This window comes from Aquila chrysaetos, chromosome 8, assembly GCF_900496995.4.
Source record: "Aquila chrysaetos chrysaetos chromosome 8, bAquChr1.4, whole genome shotgun sequence".
Lineage (NCBI taxonomy): Eukaryota > Metazoa > Chordata > Aves > Accipitriformes > Accipitridae > Aquila > Aquila chrysaetos.
In genome coordinates, this window is record NC_044011.1 from 28,355,094 (window position 1) to 28,373,706 (window position 18,613).

Below are 18,613 nucleotides of genomic sequence, written 5' to 3' on the forward strand. Positions count from 1 at the left end.
TTTTAAAAAGGGGATCGGCGGTGCCTTGTTAAAATGCATGACCTTGCTGCAGCGGGCAAGCCAAGTGCTGGGTGTCCCTGGATCCAGCACGTCCCTCCGAAGGCTGCTGGATCCTGCCAGAGACCACCGTGGTATTTCTGCGGGCAGGACAAGGCCACACGCAGCAAGACAAAAACACATCTGGGAGAAATACGAGGCAATGTGATGAACCTTGTCAACCAGAGAAATTAAAAGCGAAAAGGGGCCCGATCCCCTGGCCAAAAAAAATAAGTCTCCTGAAGATTTGGATGGGACGTGCTGCCAGCCCTGTCCTCCCTCCTCCTGGTGCATTGTCCAGGAGCAAACTCCCGGTTGATCAGAAAGAGGTGCTGGAATAAAGAGACAATTATTTAATAAGGTTTAAAGAAGCAAAGACTTAGGTAAACTTGATGCAGAAAAGAAAGTCATAGTAAAATATATTTAAAGAGTAAGTACCTAAAAGGGTAAAATGATGAGAACAAAGATAGGCTCTATCTTAGAGGTCATTACAAGGGAGATTTATGAATATATATAAATTTTGTAGAGGCTATGTTTGTCTTAGACCAGTGTATGAAAGGGAGGATTGACATTCTTCCATCTCCATTTAACAGGTGACAAAACCCCATCAAGTGAAGTACCAGCCTTGAGAAGGAAAATTATTATTTTAAAAAGCAATCTTCCTTTGGTGCCATTCTGATAGGTTTGTGGGGTTTTTTTTTTCCCCAGCCTTACTCATTTGTAGCCTCTCCCCTCCCCAAACAGCCCCAGCTTGCAAGGCAGAGGACTCGGGACCCTCTGAATTTGAAGGCAGATCTCGATCAGCACTAATCTGGGGAAGTGAGCCGGAGGTACCTGCAGCAGATGACACGCAGGGCTCAGCTTCTTATTCAGCTACAAGTCAGCAGGGGCACCTCTTGACCATCTGTGGTCTATAAATTACAGTAACACCGGCACACACTGCTTGTAAATCACCAATGAACAGGCTTTACCTTATGACACACTACATGAACCCTGTTGGATATTCCAATAAACTCTCATAAACCATCTGATATAAACTCTGGATTATGTTTCTTTGGGGGGCAGGAGAAAAAGCTGGACTTCTCTGCACTTGCACAAACTTCTTATGGGTGAAATGAAGATGAGGCCTGAGCTGTGTTGTGTGTTTATGTACCATGTTTTCTTATGAAAGACATTTTTCTCCCTACCGCCATCATTATTACCTTATATATTTCACTTTCCAAAAGTGCACCAGCCTTGAGGTAAACAGGGTCATTGCTCTCCTGCAAAAAAAAGACAGCACGCGTTTGAAAAATGTGATTTAATGTGAGCTTGCATGACCTGTCCTCTATTTTCGTTGCACTGAGCACAAGCTGACAACCGGAGAGGCTCACCCATGTCTGTTGCTTTTGGAGGAGCAAGAAAACCCAACCCATGACATCAAGCCAGCCATACCCTCTACAAAGTGAAAAATATGCCACTATTTCTCACCACTTCTGCCTCCTGCGGGCTAGAGCTGAGGCTTGCTATCTCTAGGAGGTGGACCATCCCATAAGAGCTCCTCACTTGCTTCTTTCTCCCTGTGAAGTGACTCTTTTGCCCCAGTCTGGTAACAGGGTGGAAGGCTCTGTGGTCTGACACACCATCAGCACCCCCCCCCCCCCCCCCCCCCCCCCAGGAGATGCACTCCTGCCTCCCAACTTGGTTTGGATAGCTCTTACCTGCCATGATGTTTGATGGAGGCCATGTCTACAAGGAGATACTATGAGCAGAAGTCTCGGCACGTGGCCATGTGCTCCTCAGTACGTGGCTGGTTGGGGCCACAGACGCTGCTCCACTGAGAAATCTGGCACTTGACTTCAAACTTTCTCCCAAGACCTGTCAAAGGACCACTTTTGATAATTATATTAGTAAGCCCTGCATCTAGCCTGTCATCTGGGCAAAAAAACCCCCTGTAAAGTTAATTCCGATTGTGGAGGATATGCCAAGTAAACAATCTGATGAATGTTATTTGACCAGCTTTTTTGCTGACCATGAACAAATGTGGGCTGTTGTGTAGACAGCCAGCAATGGCTGTCCCCCGACTCCTTGGCAAGTTCCTTAATTGAATTGGAAATCCCAACCCCTCTCAGGAGGCAGTGGGAGCCTTGTAGTCATCTTACTCAGGCATAGCATAAGCTTCCTAAGGCAACATTATTTTTATCTGGCTTTCTTTAGGCTATAAGGGCGGGCTTCTCATCACACTCTCTGTGGATGTATGGGTATGTGGGCACACGCCTGCATCAACACACACTTTTAAACCCATTGGGTGACTGCAGTCAAACTGGACAGATGTTCCCACCTCATGGAGACAGAGAAACAGGGCAACCATGGCTGCCTCCTGTGATGACAACAGGATGAACTCAGCTGTCTGTAGACATCAGAGAATCCATATCTGCAAGAGCAATTCAAGGGAAAATACCCTCCCCTGCTCTCTCTGGTTGTGAGCATCCAGTTAGTTAATACTCATTAATACTGCTCTTTTTTTTATTACAACACAGTGTCCAGCCTCCAGCCAAAATTAATGCTTCCTTGCCTAAGAGATACACACCAGAAAACATCTAGTCTAATCAGGAAAACACAGGTAAAAGCAGTGAGTATGTTCTCTGGACATACGAGGACCACCAGCATTGCATGATCCCAGCATTACCCAGCAAGACTGCACCTGACTGAAACACTTTGAACAACCTCAGGAGCGATTTTTAACTCACCAGAAATGCACATTCAAAGCATTTACTGAATCTAAGTTGAGCGTCTCTACTTAGTTTAGTTTCAGGGAAAAAAAGTGAATAAAATAAAGTTGATATTTTAATCTATTTTACTCAGATGGGCCCCCCCCCTCCCCCTTTTGAATGTTACTTTAAATTTTCCTTGGGGAAAAAAAAAAAAAGCATAGTTTAAAATATAAACATAAGTAATCCATGTCAGCTCAGCTAAATACCCTGTGATTTTTGGGCACGGAATTTTTGCTTTGTAAACTTTTTAAATTGGAGGTAATGTACAAGGAACATCTTCGTAGAGCTTTTCTACCCAGCAAGTGAACCAAAACCCCTGCTTCTCACAGCGAGGCAGCGGGAAGCCCCAGATCAGGTCTCGGCATCACAGCACCCATCACTGAGCTCACCCATGAAGATCCCCCCACTTCCCAGCCATTCAGCCTCCTCCTCTACCTTTCCACTGCCCTCTCCATCCATCCTCTCTGTGCACTCTGACAAGAAGAAGTGATAGTGCTATTTCTGGTTTTTAACAAGATTTGGAAAGCATTCAAGTGCCTGACTAAGTGGTTGGAAACAAGGAAGCAGAAGGATGTTTTGGCATCCTGCGATGTGTGCATGAAGAGCATAGACACAAACACATTGAATGCACATACTGTAAAACAAGATTACAAGGAGAGTATCAACTAATAAAAGCCTATTAAAACATCATGGTTGCTATTGCTGCTTGCGCGCATGCCTACATATTAAAATAACAAATATTTCACGTGAAAGTGCAGCTCGAACATGACTGATCGCAGATATAACTTTCAGCAACCTTTAAATACATAACGCCATCCTGTAATTAATGTAGCCTATCCTGAAATGTGAGGGATTTATTGATACTGGCAGAAACATTTGCAAATAACTTGGGAAAGTTCATGACATACCTTCTATCTCAAGGGATTTCATTCATTTTTTTCCCTTTTTTTTCCAGCTACCATCAATAAACTCATTCAGAGCCCTTACCATACAACAACAAATACAGTTGGAAATCCTCAGTAGAAAGTTTGAAGAAAGTACCAACGTGGAGAAAGAGCCTCGTTGTGTTTTTATTTGTTTTGTTCTCTTTCACTTACAGTGACATATATATAACCACGTCCGAGGGGATTGCTTTCGAGGTCTGCAGTGCAAAAAAAGCAAAAGCAGGCCATAGGCAAAGAAAGCTGCAAAAGGATTTTACCCAAATTCTTCAGGAAAAACCATTGCCAACCTGTTAGCTCCTGCCCAAGCACGAGGTAGGCTGCCAGTGCTGAAATTGTTACATATCCCTACGGACCAGGCGCACATGTATGGAGAGGTTACATCTTTTATAATGCCAACTGATACACTTTGGTTAAAAAAAAAAAAAAAGTTTCAATACAGTCCTTTCTTGGAGGAATGAAAGTGTCAACACCCTCAGCTTGGGAAAGGTGCTGGTTTGTTGCATGGCCAAGGAAGAAGAGACAAATCACAACATTGTGGTGCATGTTCCTCACATTCTACAATCACTACAATTATGAAACTTGGCCATCACCCTCCAAACACGTATTTAAAATTTATGCACTAATGAAGACAAGAAATATCCTATCATTTTGCTAGGAAAGGCTTTCCATACCCGAGGTCTGCACAATGGCAGCACACGGTCACAGCATCCAGAGCATCAGATGGCAGGTTATTTTGCTGTTACCAAGCTGCATCTAAGTAGGTTAGTGGAGCAGACTGGCAGGTGTTCCCTCTCAGTTGATCTTCACATTCCTGCATCGTTTCTCTAAATATTGTAAAGCATTTCTGGTGTGGGACTACTTTATCATCAGGAGGTATTTTTGCCTTTGAGTGCATATATTTGTACACACTTACATAGACGGGATTAAAGACGGTAAGACAACATAATAACATTTATTTTAGAAAATGGTGCCTTTTTTTTTTTTTATAATTTTTTTTCTATCTTTCTTTCTTGGGCCTAAATCTGAAGTACTGATTGCACATGACAAGCAATCAGCCCTTTGTACAAAAAAAAGGCCAACAATACCTGAGAAATACCCCAAGATGTGCTTCTGAGCTACTTGTTTCATTGACTTGGATGCATCTGCTATGTTTCAAACAGCAAGCAGAGCCAGGCTGGGGTACAAATGGCTGCACATAAAATACTGGGGGTGCCTCAGCCCTCCCCATGGCTTCTCCACCCCTCCCACCCACTTCCCACTGTACTGCATCAAGCTCCTCAATGTTTCCTCACACTTTACTCTCCTACATCCTCAAACATTTCCAATAAAGCAATGTCTCCAACTCAATGTCCACAAGCCCCAGCTCCAGTAAACTGGGGCTTTATTTTGGGGGGATAAAGAGCCATTTTAGGTTCTACCATGCTGTGATTCCTACCACCTGTAGGGAGAGAGAAGGTAGGCACTGGCTAAATGAAAAAGGGCACTTTTCCCCTCCAAGAGAAAGGACGAAGAAATTGTGCATCAGGAATATAAGTGCTCCTCGCTGACTCCTGTCTGGCTGTGATGGGGACAGGGTGACCAACCAAAACCGCATCCCTCTTACTGCCAGTGGCAGGAGGGTTCCCGGCTGGCCCCGGGGGAATGGGAGAGCTGTGCTGATGCCAAAAGGCCGGGGAGGGTTTCTCCTGCTAGCAAGGCGTTCCCCCCAAAAATGGGCACGGGAAGCTGCCAGAGGAAGCATCATGGGACGAGATTTTTCCACCTCTCTGGGGAAAATCAGCTGAAATGGAATTAAAAACAGGGTTTAGCTTCTCATCCTCTCCCACTGTTATTATCTGCTTTTATATATTTCAGTGCATTCACAGATAATGGTGAAAAAATAATTAGGGTGTAATAATCCACCTCTTGATCTTTAGGTGCCCAACTTCAGGATGCTGCCTTCCAGGTGAAGCAGGGTGCAAGGAGTGTGCACTGAAGCTGCCATCGGAGGTGTCTGCAGAGGATCAACAGAAAGTGGGATCCAGCAAACTAGTGTCCTCCCTTCCTACCGCTTTTACATGAAAAATGTTTTTTTCTGGCAGGGGCATGGATAAAACTGATGCTTAGAAAGAGAAAAAAAACCAACAACCCAGCCAAACAAAAACAGCAATGGGCATTTCTGTTGCAGAAAGGCCAACATCTTGCCCACGGGGAGTGGAGCTCCCTCCTCCAGCTCAGCTTTCTTCCAGCCTCGGTCCCCGCAGTGCCCAGGAGAGCAATGCTGGGGCCCTGAAACCCCCCAGGAGCAGCGTGAGGAGCCTGTCGTGCTGCTGCCAGAGGACCGAAGTTGTCAGCTGCGAGGATGAAGAATTTGAGGTTGGCTGTCAGAGCGCTCCAAGCTCAGGAGGGGTTTGGAGGAATGCATGCTGGGGTTACATAAAACACTGACTCATGCTGAGAAATCACGAGTTTTGAAAGATTCAGCTGAGGAATAAGCAAAATCTCAAGCTGCACGTTGCTTACAAATCAACAGGAACCAGGGGATGCTGGGGACCTCTGAAAAGCAGGCCTTGGCGTGGAGGGTTTTTGAAGTCCTGCCACCACTCCCAGGAGGAACTGGAAGCCATGTATGTCTGTCGGGGGGAAATATGGCCCTTCGTTATTTCAAGGAAAGTCAGTGTGGGCATTTCAGCTTCACCCATTGGAAAGAACTGCCTACGATGGAGTAAAAAGAAATCAAATTTTTTTTCCACTCTTTTTTTTTTCGCTACAGATACTGAAAAGTACATCATGGAGAAGAACATTTACTTTTTGTTGGGATATCTGAGTGTGCAAATGTTTGTGGTTTTGTTTACTGGGCAAAAATGGTTGTGGGTCTTGGCAGTCAGAGCTGGTCTATGGTTTCTGGATGTGGTTCTTCCTGGGGCTTTATGGGTTACTCAAATCATGTCCCATTATACAGGTAATTTGTGTACCTTGAAGATGGTGTGTGCAAGGGATACATATGCAGAAGGAGTACGACACCCAGGACTTCCCACCATGCATTAGAAACACTGACCAAAACCATTCGCACTTTGATATTTAAATCAGATTGCTAAAATCCATGCTCAGAGACATATGCAAGTAGTTGATTTTTGGATCCCTTACAATTTTTTCTCTCTCACTCCTCTTATTTACAGTAGGTACTCAGCATCTCACACACACACAAAATCAGTTAAATTATTCAAGTGCTTAAATAAAGATACAGTTGCCTGCCCGTGTTTGTCCAAATTTGCCTGCTTTTAAGTTTTATTTCTCTTTTCCCTCAATGACAGTCTCTCTCTCCCTCCCCCAAATACACTGATGGAAAAATGAAGATGTACAGATGGGCTGTTCATTTTCAGTCAGGTTGCTGTGTAAATATGGCATCAGGAAAAGAAGAGTGTTAGAAACACAGATGTACGCAAGGCATCCCAACCATCACGTTTGGGCTGCCTCTGCATCACTCAAGTATGCATCATCCAGCCCAAGCAGAGCCGTATGAGGCCAGAGGGAAATGTAGCTAACAGAGAACAAACTATTGGTAAATCGCATGCCTTTCAACCTTGCACAATGGGATAAAATAAATATGGATTAGCGCTGGGGTCAAAGTTTTTATTATGTGAAGTACTAGATGTGCAAGTGCCTGAGTTTCTGATGTTAAAAAAAAAAGTACAAACTGTATAAATATACACATACAGATGCATATATATGTAAGTATATACATACAAAATATTTTTATATATAAATTTAGTTGGGGTTCTTTGTATTGAAATGTTCCCTTCAACATGGTCCCAGCTAATTTCTCAGCCTCTGCATTGCAATTGCTAACAATTTAATCACCTTATAAACTTCTGCAGTGACTAACGCCGCATCTATGCTTTTGGCACACCATGGTCAGAAGTTGTTTTAGCAACAGCGGTATGTAAAGCAGACACACTATTTGTGAGGCTCAGAGCCCTTAAAAATCATTCCTTTCTCTCTGGGCTATCGACATTCCTGAGCGCTCACGATGCAGCTGCCGAGCCGCTGGACAGCCCACATATGGCCGTGTGCTGAACAATAGCAACTCGCTGTTGTTCTTGTTATATGCATCACCATATGTGTTTATTAGAAACAGCAATAAAACGATGACGGGCTTCTTCAGCTATCCCTGCTGCTTGGGGAAAAGAAAAGTGAGGGAGTAAGCGGGATGAAATCAGAGGGTTCCCCCCAGCTTTGGGGGAGCTGGATGGTGGGGCAGTGCAGTCCCACTCTTTAGGGGAGCATGGCTGTTTATTTATTGGTAATATTGCCAAATTAATACTGCTCCTATAAACGGACACCGAGCCTAAGTCCGCTCTCATTCCCTTTTATTGGAGAACTGCTGGAAACCTGGAAAAAAATGAATCCTGAAAGTGTTAGCATCCAAAGTCCTTTTCCACCAGGGCTCACCTGTGTACAACCTGCTCTGAGTCATGTGGGAGAAACCTCCCAGCATTTCCAGGAGCTTTGGATCAGGACTACACTTGGCATGTACTTCCATCACAAGCACAACAAACTAGTGTGGGATCACCTTAGCGTTGGGCTGCCTCGAAACAACTTCCAAATTACAGAAATTTGGGCTGGGGACTCAGCATTTTTCAGATGGAGGGGCTGAGGTGGGCATCGGGAGCCCAAAGAAACAGAAATGGTTTAAGGCTGTTTTGCCATCAGTGTAAACACAAGGGAGACACAAGTCCCAGGGAAGGGGTGTTCAAAGTTGAAAGAGGAGATGAAGTAAGACAGTCGAACTGAACATCTGAATCCTCACGTGCTCCAAATTGTGGATCGTTTCCCTCCATTTCAAGTATTCGCTATATTTTAAAGCAAAAAGAGAGGAAAAAGAAACTTTGGGAGCAAAACCAGCAGAGTTAGTAATATGATGTATCTAAATATGTAACATAACATAATTTTGATATCCTTGACTGTTATAAGCTGTCTTCAGACACATGGAAATCAATGGGACTGAGTACTTACACCCAAGGGCAGACGTGAGCCTCTGCCTACGTGATCCATATTTTTTTCATGTTTAAATCTTGATTTTTGTTGATAATGAATAGCGTTTCCATCTTGCTGACTTTTTGTGACCAAAATAACAAACCTTAGCCACTGTAAAAAAAAAAAAAAAAAAACCAGAACCAAAGCCAGTTTTAAAAATGAGTTTGCAATGCTGAGTTGTATTGGTTTTACTGCGACCTTCCAACTGTGGTAAGAATGCCATTTCCACTCTTACTTCACTTCTTTTTTACTTCCTACCCATAAAAGTAAACAATTCAAGACGATGTTTTACATCCTTGAAAAGTTCCCAAAACAGGATTTTCCACTGAGGCTGCAACTCCCTTGGCCTGCTTTTTCTTTTTTTTTTCTTTTGTAGCACAAATCAATTTTGCGACTATACTGAAACTGCGATGCTAAATTCTGTTATCTTTAATTATGATGCTAACAAAATAAATTGTGTAGTTACTTAAACCTCAGCAAAGTCCCTGCCTTATTCCCCTGTCTGCATGTAAGCTACTTCTTACAGGCTATTGTTTTCTCCCCACAAAAATCCAAACTTTTTTTTTTTTTTTTTTTTTGAATGAACCCATCCACTGCTTCTCCACTTATCAGCTTGGAAATGTTGCTGTATTCATTTCGCACAGTTTGACAACTTCGTCTTGAATGGATCTTTGTCTTGATTTATTTTGTCAGAAGAAGTTGTTTTTCAACAAACACCTTTAATTCTGTTTCCTTTCAGTTATTGTCTCCTGAAAGATCAACATGTGGGTTAAAAATAATCTGTTTACACCTTTTGAAGGGTGACAGTGGATCAAGCAACTTATTGTACTTCTTATTTATTATCAGTAATCCCCATCCCGCACCCACAAAAGACAACCAGGGCTTTGCCATTGAGTGAAATAAAAGCAGGATGAGACCATATGGTTCTTGTTAAACGAGCCTCATCTTCCTATTGTTAATGCTTATCTCCAAAATAAAGTATTTCTGCAGAAAGCATATTCCCATAGCATGTTCTCTTTCCAATGACCAGCTGTTTGCCAGTTTGTTATTTGCACTGCAGTAGACCACTTTCATCTATTTCTATTCCAGTCCAAGAACACCATTTGTACATTGTCCAACTTGGAAATGTTAATCTGACACCATTGGTCACGGGCCTTTTAACTTCAAGTGGCAAACTTCCAGCTAGCTGCCAGTTGAGTGTTTACACTGGAATCTTTCTTAGCCCAGAAATAAACTACTTTTTCGCCATAAACATCAGCAACATGCCAATAATTTCTGCAACATACATGTAGGAAGGTACAGCCCACCACACTTTACTGTTGGTTTCTCAATAACCTCCTAAATAGCTCCTTGGGGAGATGCCGCTTGTCTTGAGCCAAGATAAATGCATCTATTTCCCTCTCCATGCATGTACATAACTTTTATTTACATTCATGGGCGTTTACATATGCATATGGAAAGGCAAGAAGAAGGACCAAAATTAGGATGGTTGGGCAGAAGTCTGACAGCTACTTCTGAGACCCAGGACTGCCTGTAAAGGCCAAAACACCAGAAAAACCCTAACACAAATACATCCAGTTGCTTTGGCATCGTCTGCAGCTCCCTGTGCACGACCATGAGTGCAGCGCTCGGGACGCCCGCCGGGAAAGAGGCAACACTGGATGTACTTGAATACAGCTTTTCAGAAAGCAGAGTGGTGTGAGTCCTACGGGATTTTGCTTAGGAGATCGCTATTACTTCCAGCAATACAATTTATGCTTCCTGAAAGAATATTATACTTTGGGCTCTTTTCAACAAAATAAAAGACTGAGGCGGGGGGGGGGAAGTTTATGCTGGGTTCTGCAATTTAACTTAAGGAATGCTATGCAGTGGCAAGGGTGTGTTTCATGTACTTTGCTTGACTCTGTTAAAATAAAACATTTCCTTTTTACATATTCCTGTGGCGACCTGCGGATGGGAGAGGCCAAAGAAAGACTGTAGTGAGTTCAAAACGTAAACTTCAGGAATGGAAACCCCCTCTTCTAAAGAAAAAAGAATAATAACAATGATGCCCCACTCTCCCCTTCACTTTTCCTATTCAGTCAGATAATGTAACCGTCACCTTTTGTGTTACCTTGGTTGCTCCAAGTAAAAAAATAAAATACCAGGTCAGAGGACGCCTGACCCTACAGAAGTATTTTAGCAAAAACTCGGAAGACTATTTGGGATGTACAGCTGATCATATTATTTATGGACTCCTTAGCACCTACCTGTGCATTTAGTTCAGCATCCCCATCTATCTGCACCTCACAAACACCAGGAAAATGCCAGTCAAAATGCAAATACCGGCCAGCATGATACGCAGGATCCTGCAAATGCACATGAAATGAGCTAAGAGGAGGTGTGCATCCCACATCAGGCTGGACACCAGGATTTGATGAACGCCCCAAGCAAACCAGGATGCTGTCCAGGCACAGACTGTGGGGAACGGCAGCTCATAGCCCCCTGCTCCCCTATGGACAGCAATTCTTGAGCAAAGCCCAGCAACTTAATTTGCAGGCTTAAAACCTCTGCCCTGGCTTTGCACTGGAATAAAGCAGCAGTTGCACCTGAGTTTTGGTGGCCCTCGCTGGCCTGTCTAGGCAATGAAGTTCCCAAAGAGCGGCTGCACACACTCCCTCCAAGCACCCCAGATTCTCCTCCAGAATCCAGCTCGTAACAGGGAATATTTTCAGTGTTGGGGACACGACTTACAATTGGATTTGGGTTCTTAAAGGCTCAGATGCTTAAAAAAATTCCCCTTTGCTTGTAGAAGCCAGGTAAAAAGTGCATTACATATCCACGTACAGTGGCTGACAGAAGGGTGATAAGAGGCACTCACTGTTGCTAGATACTCCAGTACCTTGGGCAAAAAGCAGCTGTACTGTGAAACTGAGGGCTTCTCATTCCAGTGCTATGGCTCACTTGCTCCTGCAGTCAAGGGGATTTCTATATAAGATGTATCAATTTTAATTCTGACCTTTGCTAACTTCCCAAGCTTGATTTTTTGCACCCTCAGCATTCCTTCAATTTGGGAGTATGAAATATATACAAACATGTAACCATCTACCGCGCACCAAAATTTTGATAAACATACATTTTTTCTTACCTCACCTAAGGCTCCTCTTGCAATCGAATGAAGGCGAACAAAATATTTTGACGTCTTGAAATACATTCTCTTTTCCAGGAGGGCAAATAAATAGACCTGACATAAAATAATGTCATAACAATCAGCAACTACAACTCAATTCCCGCTGCTGTAACTTGAAACTTGTAAGAGAAGGTTAAAGTAACCCAAGTCTGAATTCCTGGCCACTAAAAAAGCATCCACTCCTTTTGTGTTGGGCTTTTCTGTATGGCTAATTCTATTTGGGGCAACCTCTGAGCTAGGTAAAATAGCAAAGTATTTTCCCAAAATGCTTAAGGAAATTTGACAATTGGAAATTGGCCTTGTTGACTACAGCCAAGCAATAAGAAACTGGAGCAGGCAGAATTGCAGACCAAGGAAGGGCACTTGGACTCCAAGGGAAGAAGAAAATCAAGCCCCTTTTGGAAGAAATCCAGTTACCAGGGGAAAACCAGGAGTCTGCAAAAAAGATAACGGGCCTGAGAAGAACGATGAGGACACTGGGGAAGAAGCCCAGGCTGCCAGAGAAAAAAGTTGAGCAGTTGAAGAAAAGCTCAGAGAACTTAAAAAGAGAGGCCTGGGGCTAATCTTTCTGCTGGTTTATTTTTTCCCCCTGTTTGTTTATTTGCTACAAGTCAGATTTTGGAGCAATTAGTAAAATATCATGCAAATATTCCCTGTGTGACTGCACATGAATAACTTTAATTTCACTAAACATTTGTCTAGTCATTCCAAAATACATCTGCTGTTTGCATTAAGATAATCTGCTAAAATATTGGGAAGTAAATTACAGTTTTTATAAGATATTTATGAAACAACTTCTTATTTGTATATTAAATATCTCTGACTATCACGGCCTGGTTTTTTGGCTGACGTCTGCTTTCCCCAGGAGCATCCGTGCCCTGTTTCAATTACAGACTGGGCTGAGTACCATCTTGTGGAAAAGCTCCAACTGGCTGGGAATGGCTCAGCGTATACTCGTAACAGGCTGAGGGAATAGTACCAGATCTGCCAGCAGCCTATGACAGAAAAAAACCCCAACCCAACCCCAAAACAAAATACAAGGTTGCACATGTGCATAAATTGCATTGTATTTGCAGAAATTCTGGCATGACACCGCAGGAGCATGTGTCGCTCTGCTCGGACGGGGTGCTGCAGTAGATGCCCCTATGGAGAGACAATGATAAGGCTTGGAGGCTGCTCCCAGTCCCTGCTTGGTGACCACACGCTATACCGGGAAGTAAATTAAAAGCATTTTTGACTGTTTCGTCCACTCAGGGTTGTCCCATTCTCTTTGCATGCAGAGAAGTCCTAAGGGGTTGGAGAGAGATGCGTTGGGTTAGTATTGCCACAGCCCTGATGAGCTCACATGTGGCCCTGTTTCCAACTTTTCAAAGGAGATGTGGAAAATCAGGTAATTTGTCACTTTCCAGTGCTGACGTTTGGGGCAGCACCAGTAACAATAACCCTAAGGGCTGCACCCTACAGGAGGGAGATGGGGTGGTTCAGGAAGGTGGGGGATGGAAAGCAAACAGATCTATGTGCTGGAAGAGCTGGAGGATGTTGCTGCTGTACAGTTGGTGACATATCTGCACTAGCTTCAAGCATGGGTAGACAGAGCTGTGGGAGCTCAGGGTGGGCTATGAAACCTTTCTGAGATGTGGGTAAATCCTAGATCACTGCCGTAGCTTGCTCTAGACAGGATCTGGATTGCTGGCAGCACCCAAACCACTTCAATTAAAGTTAGCTCATGTTAGTTCAGAAGTTAGCTCATGAGCTCTAGCCACGTGAGCATGGACACATCTGTAATATTACAGGTTATGCCTACATCCCTCTTAAAACCCAGCCTAGAGCACTCAGAAGTTGCCACGGTCCCACAGACAATGTGTAGCTGGGCTGCGTGGGGTCTATGAAGCCACCAAGGAGTCTATTGATCCTCCAACCTTCTTTGACTATCTGGGACCCCGTGTCCTTTCATGGATAGGCATCGGCTGCAGATTTCTTGTCCGGACACACAGCGTATCTGGCTTGGAGGGTTTTGAGGGTTCGGTTCAGAGATGCTGGCAGTCCAATTTGGGTGTGCAAATCACAGATTAGGTACTTCTGAACTACCTTGCTTGCAGTGCCACCTTCATGATTAGCATTGTCTCGCTTTACATACCCTGTAAAGCAGCTCTGTACCTAGTCCACAGGTTAAAATTGAACGCCCGTTTTAAAAGTGCATGGGGTGAAATGAGAAGAGGGAAGAGGAAGCCCGAGGCACCAGGGTTGCATTTAGATGAGCTAAATACTGGATGAAGAAGTCCGGGAAAGAGATGAGGAGACTGAAACAATTTAACACCACTTACGATCTTAAACCACAAATCCCTCTCTAGTTTGGTATTAACATTACCTACATGGAGTCCAGCTTAAAAAATAATAAAAGAGTGGTATAAGCCATCTCACCCTCCTCTTGCTTGTGCCCCACACAGCACCCATACCGCTGCCTGTACAGCCACACATGGCATTGGCCCAGGGACCCTCAAATTGGTGTGACAGGGAGGGGAAGCAAGCAGGGGAGGGTGTGTTTCAGCATGGATCAGTCCCCCAGTGCTCACAGCAAAATAATAACAGCCTGGGGCTGCGTGGCCAGGTTCACGCTGCCTCACCAAGGTATATTGGTACCCACGTGCCACGCTGAGCCCTGCCCGCTGTCCCAGCGTCACAGAGCCAAGGGCTCTGGCAGGGACCACACCGGCAATTGTGCAACCCTGCTCAGCCGCAGATTTCCTCTGGCACCACCAGCACAATAGCGGGCCTGTTGGCAAACAGGAATTGTTTCCCCGCCACAATAGGGCTCGGGATGAAATCATTCCCCGATACCAGGCAGCCTCGACGTGCCTCCTCCACTCCCCACCCCAGTTTAGATGGTAGTGCCTTCCTGCTCCCCGTGGGCTTTGAGTTCCTCATAAAACGCCAACACAATAAAACAAGATAATAATGGAATCCATATAAGGCTTGATGTCTTCATTGCTCCTTAGAAAAAGTGCCAAGGGAGCTTCGTCTGAATAGGGGCAGCAGGTTCCCAGCATTGGCAAGGATTTTTTTAAGAGGAGGAAAGAACATTTTTCAAGCTCCGGATGCCAGTATCCATGTCGCCCATCCTCAGCTGCATGCTTCCAGTGGAAAGAAATAGGTGGTTATGGGAGATGAATCCTCAGGTCTGGCAGATATATATGGAGTTAAGCTCACCTTAACACGGAGGAGCTGCGTGGGAAGGGAGATGACTGCTGACAGCCCCACCGGGCAGGCTTTGGCCAGGGCTGGCCCGCTCCCAGCATCCCCCTTCCCGGTGGCATCAGGGACTGTTGGGCTCTCGCAGAACATTTTGTGGTCAGAGTAACTGCATTGTGTCGTCTTAAAACTGCCGAGGCGTGGCCCTAAATAAAACCAGACCCCCGGCCTCACTCCAAGCACAGCAGCCCCCAGCTCCCTGCGCGCGTGCGCGGTCTGAGGCACAGCCCTGTCCAGCCTCCCTGCCCTGCTTTCATTTCAGTCGCATGCTTATTAATGAATTTGTAACTGCATAGGGGGAAAAAAGATAAGCATACGATTCAGGACAAATATATATGCCATGAATACATATGTCATGAATACACATGCATGCACGCGCACACACACACACTTTCTCCCTCTCTCCCTATCTCTACGTATTTTTTGGTCAATGGTGTCCTAGAACCCAAATGCACCATTTAATTATTTGTGCTGGGAGTGCCAAAGGAACCTACCATTTATTTATACAGTTAAATCAGCTGCAGATGTGTGTGTGCTTTTTTCTTCGTCCTTTCTTTCCTTCAGTGTTGGCATTTCTGACATCTCCAGGTTTTTTTTTTCCTCTCTCATTCAGCGAGGGCATCTGAAAAGCATTGGGAAATGGCCCACTGCTCCCTCCCTGGTCCTGCCCGCAGGGGAGAGCATCCCACATTGCTCTCACGGGGCTGTGCTTTCCTCCTGCCCAAAAGCACGGGCTTGACAAATTAAGACCTCAAACACCAGGAACTGAGGGGAAAAGGAAAGTTTCCTGCGCTGCATGGGCGCAGGAGAGCTCCTCTGGTGAAGGAAGCATCGCAGCTGAGACCCCATGGCTCACTGCACCCATGGGCACACGCCAGAGGAGCCGACTACCACAGGGAAGGAACATCACGCTCCTTTCCTGAGAAGCCCAGCATAAGTTTGGTCCCTATTAACAAGCTTCCCCTCTCAGTTTTTTTGAGCCCGTAAGACATTGTAAGCGACCTCTGTTTTTCATTTTTCAGGGCAGGGAGAGTATGGAACACCAGCCTGAGCTGGGCTTTGGCAAAAGCTGCTGCCTTGGAGGGCTCTGCCTGGGCTGTCGCTGCGACTTGCTTGCAACAGCCTTGTTTGTTTGGCGGTTTGGGTTTATTCCCACAAAAACCAGGCTCAGCGTTAGCTTTCAGCATTAGGCAGGTGACACAGCCGAAGTCAGAGATGCCCGTTTGATTTTCAGAAGCACTATCAATTTTCTCATGATTTTTTCCCCCCCATTGTTGTGTTTCTTTTGTTGAGTGAAATTCAGAGGTGCAGGGCACCAGCCACTCCAAGCAGCATGCCAACGATTGTCAGCAGAAATCAGGACAAATATTGCTCTACCCCTTTTAGCAGGAGGAGGCATTCTCTCTCTGCTTTACCTGGAAGACAGTCATCAAGGCTTAGTAGCCCCAGGAAGCAACTTAACGCTGCAGCCAGAAAATGCACTTCAGATTATTTTGGCAGGAGACTGATGTTTCCTAATATCACTCTGGATGCTTAAATGATGTGATAATAAGTGTATTAGAAGCATTTAGGAGATAGGACTATTAGCGAATGATGATTCATTTTTAAACTTTCAAACATATCTAAAGCTGATGTTCACATGTTGAAAACCTGCTCACTGTCAGAGAGCTGGAGGGTGAGCGATGCCGTGGGTGTCGGGTGCTGGCTGCACCCCCAGGGCTGCTCCTGACAGCCCCTTCCATCCCACCGAGGCAGCCTGGCCGCTTTTTAAAGCCAAAGACCATCTCTCCAAGGACATTTCCAAGCACCACTTGCAGAAATCCTCTTGGGGAAGCCGGTCACACTGGCACTGAGGCAGTCTCTTTAAATTCACCCATATATGAGGAGAAGAACTTGGTTGCTCTGATTTGCTTTGTAACAATTATCCACTATGAACATTACATAATCTCGCTCATTCTATATGATCTGAAAAGGTACAATACCTATAAACCTGTTTCATATATACATTTGTATATATATGCAAAACCTCAAGATGTACTTAAATATGTATATTATATTTTGTTATGTATCTACACTATATAGATTTTTCTTTCTTTTTTGTTTTGCTTATCTCATAAAAATGTACAGAAGCCTAAGCATACATATGCATATGTATGCATGCATACATAGGTATAGCATGTATATTCAATAATATGCAGTGTGTCTATAAATATACATGTACACACATATGCATATATGTCTATACAGATTTACACACGTATATGTATGTATGTATGTGTATCTATCTACCTATCTATATGTATGGGCACATGCTGGGTGTATAAAGACGACTGACTACCAGAACACTGTTCCAAAGCACACTGAGTCCCACAATACAGACTACAAGGCTTCACAACAGCTCCCAGGCTAGACATGTAAGCAAGTCCAGTTAGGCATAACAGCACTCTCCCTCTTACACATTATGAGCTGCTTTCATTAAAATTCAACACTTCCTTTAAGAGGCTTTTCTTGCAGCCACTACTCACAAGCCCAGTTTCTCTCCTGCTCTCAGTAAAGCAATCCTTCTCTCTGCCTGGCTGCCAACTCCTCCTGGGGCAAGGGCTGCGTCACCAGACCAGATTTGGTTAGCTGGTAGAAAGCACCGATTGCTGGCTTTACTGCCATTGAGCTGGCATACCCAGAAGACCTGAAATATTTTAAAAGTATCTCTAAAATGACTTTTTATGTCTTATTCTCTAGCAGGCACATTGCAAACAGCATGCAGGTTCCCCAGCACTTCATCGAGCCAACTAAACTCTGTATTTTTTTGTGAGTTTTGAATGCATAAACCAGCTTGTCTGATACCTGATGATGGCCTTGCTCTGCAATGCTTTTGCACCTCCCCAGCATGGCTGCGCTCGCCGAAGGGCTGCGCTCCGGCTGAGCACCTCACTGCCGGGAAAAGTGCCGGAGGCTGCCGGGGAAAGGGGCCCGGACCGCAGCGCTGCAAGGCACCGCAGTGCCATTTTGAATTAAAATATTTATTCCTGACATTTTGCGAGAGGGGAAGGGAAAAAAAAAAAAAAAAGAAAAAAGCAAAAGCTGGCTGTAATTCAAAGTCTCTGCAAAGTCACTGGGAATCTTCCAAAAGGCTTCAGCGAGAGCAGGATTAGCTCCCCCCCATATATACATAAAATTTGTTGTCTTTTGCATATCAAAGTGGTGAAGCCTCTCTTCTCTTCAGCTATTGCTTTTAAGTGAGCTATAAACAGAGCCTTATCTGTCCAGAAAAAAAAGGCTTTGACAAGGAAGACTAGTTCAGATGCCGAGACAAACTTGGCCACGTTCCTGCAGTGAGAGCAATGCCAATAAAGATGTGGGCTGGTCTCTAGATGCTGTCGATAACGTGATTTGGATGGTTGTTCGAAAACTCTCACTATGTCCCTGTTGTTATTTACACTAATAAA

The 18,613-nt window shown here is 44.5% G+C and overlaps 1 long non-coding RNA gene across 1 annotated transcript; it reads right to left on the bottom strand.

Moving 5' to 3' along the window:
• Positions 1-303: 303 nt before the first annotated feature.
• On the bottom strand, positions 304-1,964 carry LOC115344846. Its single transcript, XR_003924661.2, has 3 exons — positions 1,737-1,964; positions 1,239-1,298; positions 304-368 (listed from the first exon to the last, which is right to left on the bottom strand). It is a non-coding gene; the product is annotated as an uncharacterized LOC115344846 (long non-coding RNA).
• Positions 1,965-18,613: the final 16,649 nt, after the last annotated feature.